The sequence below is a fragment of the Anopheles marshallii genome, chromosome 2 (assembly GCF_943734725.1).
Source record: "Anopheles marshallii chromosome 2, idAnoMarsDA_429_01, whole genome shotgun sequence".
NCBI classification, from domain to species: domain Eukaryota; kingdom Metazoa; phylum Arthropoda; class Insecta; order Diptera; family Culicidae; genus Anopheles; species Anopheles marshallii.
In genome coordinates this window covers 87,251,472-87,259,438 of record NC_071326.1, presented here as the reverse complement: position 1 = coordinate 87,259,438, position 7,967 = coordinate 87,251,472, and positions in this window count along the sequence as shown.

The window sequence follows — 7,967 nt, the reverse complement described above, 5'->3', positions numbered from 1 at the left end:
TTGTTCTCGCTCGAACTCACCGTTGTAGAGTGTTGTCACGTCATCTATCAACAAATCGCCGCACACTCCTCATGGTGCTCCACGCGAGCCTCTTGTAAGATGCATCCAAAAACCTCGAAATTCGAACAAACAAAAATGCATACCTTAGAAACGTCTGTCCTTTCCAAACATCCCCATCGGCCATCTTAAATCACTGACTAATACGTTGCAGGTACACGTTCCTGTGGGGGGAGAGCAGTAAATGTGTTTTTTTCCAGTTCTACGTTTTACGACCGATGGGCCCAAAACGACCAATCTCGTGCCATTTCTGCTTGCGCCGCAACCAAATGAGATGGAAATTTATAGAGTGGTAGTTTTACGGTGGCGACGCTTCTGCCGATTCCACCATGCCTCCACGTAGCGAACTACTTCACACCTTAGCACACCATAAATTCTGTCGTAAACAAATTCCACCATTCGCACAACCCACCACCATTTGCTCGGGATTTTTGTTTGGTGTCAATGGGTTGATGAGCCATTAAACGTAACGGACCAGGCGAACCGTCTGTCGCGTCTAGACCAGCGCGCCACGGTCAGATATAGTTGAGTAGCTCGACCGTTCCTTTTATCCTTGCAAGACAAGATTAAAAGCCCAAACCAGACCGGAGTAGATGAGCAGAGTGTGTGTGTGTGTGTGTGTGTGTGTGTGTGTGTGTGTGTGTGTACGGGTAAACTGACTCCACTAGGGTTTTGCCATACGCGCAGCAGACGTAGTGGATCGTCATCGAGATAAAAAGGCAATAAATATCCAATTCGAACGCAACCCATCCGGGACAGTCCAGCTAGACATTAGAGCTGCCGGAACACGAGTGTAGAAACAAATTCGCTCGTGCATTGCAGTACGTGGTGCTGATCCAAACATCGCAACATTGTATCGGCAAAGGTACACCAACCAAGCAACGGAAGGCTCGAAATTAAGTTCTCACTACCACGGCGCGAAGCTCAGCAAAATATGGAGGCGGATGGAGAAATATTATTGATAGGCTCGATAAAACAGCTGTTCGGTGGTTCATAAAACTTGTTCACCGCCAATGCCGCCCATCCAATGGTTCGATCGGTGTTTATTTTCTGTGGTAAGTAGCATGGGTTGGAACTTCAAGCAGGATCATGTCAAAATGAGCTGTGTCACGCCATTTAGCATTGTGAAACCGTTGGGGAAGCATATTCATTCATAAACCGACCACGCTCCGCTACATGATCGTTTTCCTAGCACAAATGGGATGTGAACGCAGGAGATTTCCCGTCATTAAGCAAACATGAGCACTCTTTGTTTCGATTTATGGTGACTGGGTATTTAAAGTTCATTATTCTATGTTGAGTTAGAAGCTTAAGTTATATAATTTAAAAAATCTAGTTTTTATAACAGATTATATAACAGATTTTCATACAGTAGAAATACTGGTTGGGTCTACTACGACTCTGTTTTCCTAGAGGAATTTTATAACACGGGTTGTCCGGCACCATTTTCATGACGAGACCAAAATACGAAACTATCAATATAAAACTCGTGATTGCTATAGGACTTCAATACCCAACAAGTCTTTAACAAGGCATAATAAAACCTTGATTTTGGCTCCGTGAAACCGAAAGAAGCGATCAAAAAGAATTACTTTAGGCAGGAAACAAAAACAAATCGCACTTGTTAATACAACAAGACCACGAACACTGCATCTATTCGATCCAAGAAACTCCCTGCTCAACGCAATCAAAGGTCCGTGTCCCTTTTAGCGCTTGATTGTAATTTGTCAAACCGTCAGTCCATTTCGCACTTGATTAGCGATCTATACGTATAAACGCTACGGATATTATGCGCCCGACTGTACTTTACACCAATACCAAGCTTCCAAGCCCCTAGGGAAGGACTTCTACTTCGACGCAAAGTTTCCGCTTCGAAAACCGTAGCGCTGGATATATACTTTCCCCCCGAGGGTGGACACCGATTTTCGCGTACCAGGATCAGCGCTGGATCTGTTGAAAATGGGAAAATAATAATTGTACTTCACACGCCACAGCACGGGCCGCTATCGGGGTGCTGGAATCGACCGTTGCAATGAATGTCTTCGAGGGATTTGGAGGCTTGTTAATACGCGGGTGCGTTTCAAGGAGCGTCGCTGCTTTTCGGGCCAACGCCGTGAAAACTGGATTCCAGCGGCTAATCAAACCGGCAGCTTGGGTTACACGAGATTGATTGAATCGTGTTTTTTATGGGGTTAGCGTGTATGCTAGAGACACTTAGCGCTTGGAGGACCCGCGGGCCAGAGCTGGCTAGCATAATGAGCTTAGACCGTGTAAAGCCAGCTATGATGTCGCGTGAGACGCTGTGTTCTGGTGCGTTTATCATCGTTTACTTTCACAAGATTAATTTTGTTTTAAATACCGCTCCAATCAAATCACTTCTGTCGACGCTTCGGAACTGTTGATTGAGTACCATTGACGCCCGGTGATAGTATGGCAACAGCGAAAAATACCACACGATCATGTGAACGGTGTATTTTATGACATTTCTTCAGCCTGTTACGCTGAAATGAGCGTCATGGTGTCGAGCGCCCAGCTAAAGCATTCATAAATCATTTCAAAACTGAACTAATATTTACAAATAATACGAAGATCCATTCGTGTTTCTCAAAACAGTAAGCAAAATCTAGCGATTTCAACGCAACTCAAGAGAAAACACGAAGAAACACAGCTCAAAGCAAAAACAAACTCACTTAATTTGACTGCCGTTTTGCAAATTCAATTACACAGCGCTGCTGTAAGTTGACAACGTTTGGTTAACACGCTTTAATGGCTTCACAAGAAAAACAATCTTCTTGCTTCTCTTTCAATATCCTCTACCATTGTCGTGACAGAACCATCGACACACAGTCATACAATTGTCACGCGCTACATATAATTGCATGTTGCACAAATTAAAGCTTTTCCATTGCACTTCAATTAGCGCGGGTTGATTCTCATTGTTATTGGCGGGTATTTTGTGCTTGCGCTTCTGGCATATTGATTTCCTGTATTTTTTTGTTGTTGTCTGTGCTCTGTGCTACACACATCCTCTGCCGATGATGATGCGGCCCGGACTAAAAGGCGTCTCATAACCGCCAGCGTGCACTCCAATCCGCACCCGTGACACGATCAGGTTGTTTAGAGACAAGCCTGCCGGCACCGATAAAATCAATGCGCGATTGAACCCCCAGAAACAACACATTCAACCGCACCGAGAGAGGTGGCCGTACCTGGCTTAAGACAGTTCTTTGGCGAGTCTTCCAATATCTTCGATCGGCCCAACGGTTTGGCCGATTGTGTGTGTGTGTGAGCCTTTGGAAGGTTGTTTTATTGTTCGTTACAGATTGCTTTTTGAACGTTCGTTACTCTCCTCTTCCAGCCCTCTGATCTGACCCTCTTACTTTAATCCTTACTAATTGCAACGACAGCTTCCACGGCATCAGGAACGCTCCCGCTTTTCCCTAAACTTTTTCCACGCGAAGGCGATATCGAACCGCGCGGACTCCCCCCGCCCCCGGGGGCTGTTTGTGGTGTTTCTGCAAAAGAAGGTGCTCAAACTGTCGATATGGCTAAAAAATGGCAAAACCGAAAGGTACGGCAAGCGAAAAGCGTTTAAGTCATCTGGCAGTGCGGTCGCCCGCTTCCCAATCCCTAGCGGGCATAGTGACCGAAGAACAGTACAAACGATTACTGCGGTTCGATTTTGCTACAGGAAGCGATGGCAATTCCAGCCCTGAGGGATAGTGTTTAATTGTCATTATTAATCAATAGCGCTGATTATTCGATGCCGATCACCAGCGGGTACTCAAATATTCGACCATAAAGCGAACGATGCAACATACTTTTTTTCTTCGTTTCGCTTTTTAGATTTTCTCAAGGCACATATGGACGCGGAGAAAACATTGCCAGGAGTCCCTGTTCTCCCCGGGGGCAGGTTTATTGGATGAAAGCTGCTGTCGGTGAAGCTTCCAAGCTCGATCTTCGAAACGATGATGATTAACGCAATCAACCGGCTACATAAACACACACGAGCACGTACGAACGCCTGCCCATGTGCAACAGTGTATCGAACAAGTTTTAATTAAATGGTTGACAAGAAGCGTGGTGACGCTTTTGATCAGTGGGCAATAGCGCCTTACATGCGTTTCGGTTTAATTTGCGCTCAAACGCACGAGAGGTTAAACATGAATGCGGTGCGACAGACTGGAACAGTAAAACTCTTCCGGAACGGGATCGCGCTTCTGGCAGTTATTGATGGTTTTAATCCGAGCAAGATTTCGCCCTCAGGGTTGATGAAACAAAAATGGGTACAATGTAGCGAACAGTGTATTTTTCTCACAGTGTGTCATATTTGATTTGCCATTTTATTCGAAAGGAATGTCACAATCAGGGGCGTCTTTGAGTAACCTTTGGTCGTATGCTATCACTAAGACGTCAGGGTGACTTTTATTCTGCTGATCAACACTGTTATTAGACTACGTGCTACCAATATGTGATGAAGGAGCCCAGCATAGTTTGTTGCACGCAATGAAACCCTTGCGATGTCTGACGCATTCCATCACGAATTACTCTCCTTGCCGCAAGTAAATGATCGTCGTGGGAATTGTACCGGTGATCTCCAATCCCAGGCGGTCCATATTAGGTAATAACGTGTTAATTATTTAATGACACATTGCCTAAACATTCCACCACCATTCCAGCTCTCCATTGCGTACGATCCTTCACGAGAAGTGATAATTACCCCGTGATCCTCGAGCTGTGGCGCCGTCCAAGAGTCGTCTCGCGTCTGAACAGGAAGTCCGTTATGTACCTTGCACGTGAATAACCTGTTGTGCTGTGGCACCCTTCATCGGGACAACTCCAGTCACAATGTGTTCCTCTCGCGATCGTTTTGTTAGTTTCTCCCGCTTCTTTATTCACAAACACCACACGGACATTAATAATAATATGTCCCCAAATCGCTGATACGTGATTATTGCGGATCTACCGACTAGCCCGAGCACGTACACCGTGGTTCCGGTTCCACCAGGTGGACGTACCTGCAACATCAAAGGACTTGCTGTCGGGAACCTATGCAGAACAGCAACATGGTCGCGGATTCGAGGAAACCCCAACGCAAGGAGGCGATATTCCGATAATATCCACAATTAAGTGAAAAAGAAAATGCACATTAATATAATGCATGATTTATTGCAAACCTCTGCACCGCATCAGTTGCACCGTATTAAAGTTAAGTGTTATTTATGGTCCAATTCGACTACTTTTGTAATATTTTTCCTCTTCCTCAATGGTACCAGAAAGAGAGAGCAAAAGCGAGCGAGCGAGCGAGAGAGATGGAATGTATGGTACATTCCTAGAGACGTTAAGCCCAAAACGCACAGGTTGGGAAATGGAAATTCCTTCCCTCATGTGCGATCCCTATCGCGTTCTGTACATGTGGTAGAGAACGTGGCGCACGGCCTGCAAGATTTATGGACGTCCGTTGGAAAAGACGAAAATCCACCTCAACGATCCGCAGGGACCGGGGAGACGATTGAGCTAACAAAAAACAGCCGAGGATCGAGCAATAAAATCGTTCCGTTGATAAAATATTTGCTAACCAGTTCGTGGAGCAGGCAGGTGGATGAAGCTATCCTCAGGAAGTGGTAGTGGAGATCAAGTCTAAGCGAGCTCCATTAAGCGACGATATCCAATTGGAGCGTGGGGCAATAATAAGTGTACGTGAACAGAGACATCAAGGTCCATTACGACGGATGATCAAGGTTGCCTGAAGAGGTGAGTAAGCGAATGAAGGTGATCACTTGAGACAACATCATGTCATACGGTCTTCGCTAGCAGTACTGCAACAATTCGTGACTGTGTAGAGTACATTGCATCTGTAGGCGAATGGGAAAGAAATACAAAGGTGGTGACAAAACATCGAACACGTTAATCATCTGCTTAAAGATCACATCAGATGCTTTCGCATGGAGAAAATCAGAAGCTAGATCAAACAACTTAATCAATCATCAGTCATCAGTGTGTCCAATGGATCAATCATCCCGATCAGATCTACGTAATTCAATGCCCTTCATCATACCACAATTTATACGTGAGTAGCATTCCAGACTATCACCGTCACTACCATCTCATTTCAAAACTAAGTAACAGATTTTATTTCATTTCTCCCTCATACACTCTCGTAATTGACTAGAGATGTTACACCGCTGTGATGTTACAATAAATCTTCCTCTTGTTAAGCGATTTGAGACGATCGTTCCATAGGTGACATCCACTAATGTTGTCCTACAACTTCACGTGACGTTCCATGGCCACAACGTGCGACTAACGTGTACAAAGTGTACGAATGGACCAAACACACCAGGCCCTTGGGCACTCTCCTCGTGGACCACAGACCGTATGGGGAGGTGTGATGTTGTACCAGAGAAGCCTTTGTGACAACCAAACGTAACCGCAGAGTGTGACGTTTATTTTCATAACCGCAATAGTCCGCAATTATCGCGCTACTTATGACTATGATATGACAGCATGATAATCTCTTGTTATGATGTGAGATTCCCGAAGGAACGAACGGGTTGACGCACGACAAGACATTACGCATATATGTGAGTGCATGTGCACTTTAGGCTACAGGACTTGGCAAACTATAACCGGAACGTACGATGCAACATTGTTGCGCTATGCTTTTGATACGGACACCAACCCAACCGCACCATTAACGCCCACACTAGTGGCCTAAGGGGAGTGTAGCAACATTTTCTTCCAACTCTCTAGATCTAAAGTCCAGAGTACCCTGGACACAGCCTTGATAAATAGCACTTGCAGGTCGGAACAATGTGATCGTTCGGCATACCGAACACCGTTGAGTGTAACTTGAATCTAGCGCAATGCAATCTTGTAGTGACAACGATACACGGAAGCTAAATAAAGATCTCAAGACTATTGCGACTGTTTCAGATACCAAACTATCGATTCATTATAAACCCATCGGTATCTTCTAATCGTAAAGATCGGCTTCTACGTTTCGTGCGTGCAAGACTTGTAGCCAAGGTGAACTATCGTGCCGAAGGATCTTACCGTACCTATCGCATTCCAACAGCACGTCCTATACAATCTCATTTCGAACAACCATTTGCCATACGCCATCGGCTATGTTGTGGGTTTACCTGTGCCAGTCTCCCTCTACCGCTGCCTACCATTATTTTGATGTCTTAATTGTCTTGTTCACTGGCCGCCCCTGCCCATATCTCCAATTTCTCCTAATCTGCTCCAAGTACAGCTGAGAAACCATTCGCATCAAATCCGCGTACAAATGCCCACACGCCACATGATCCGTGCGGTGCTTGGAATGTTTCGAGCATACCGGCGACAGTGGAATCCAACTGTTGAAAGGCAAAGATTTATATCATCCGATGTGTCGTTGTGCGACTGTAGGAACTAATCGATGAAAAACGTTTTTGTGCATGCTAGCTGTTCAAGATATTTTGTTTTAGTGGACCAATGTAGGAGCAGCACACGCAAAGATGCATGGGAAAAACAATCTTCATGACACGCTAGCATGCCTTACACACCACTCGGTTAAGGTTTGATTCTTTAAACATGACCGACATTCAGTTCCGTTTGATATATTTAAGGAATGTACGACTTTCTCTGTATTTTGCACTTTCTGTTAGTTTTTTTTTTGCGTTTTCAGAACTCCAAATCCAAGGTCCACATTCCAACTATATCTCAAACATTCCGTTATGCTACCTCGAAGTCATCTTTCCATCTAGGTCCAATTCTTGGTTGGCAATTAACCAACAACTGATCCATATTTTTAGCGCTTAATTGCAGCATCAAATGATAACCTTTGCAGGCTAACAAATTACAACCAGTCGTAGATTTCAGTTTGACCATTAAACGCAACCTGTGCAATTCCGTCCCGGACCTGG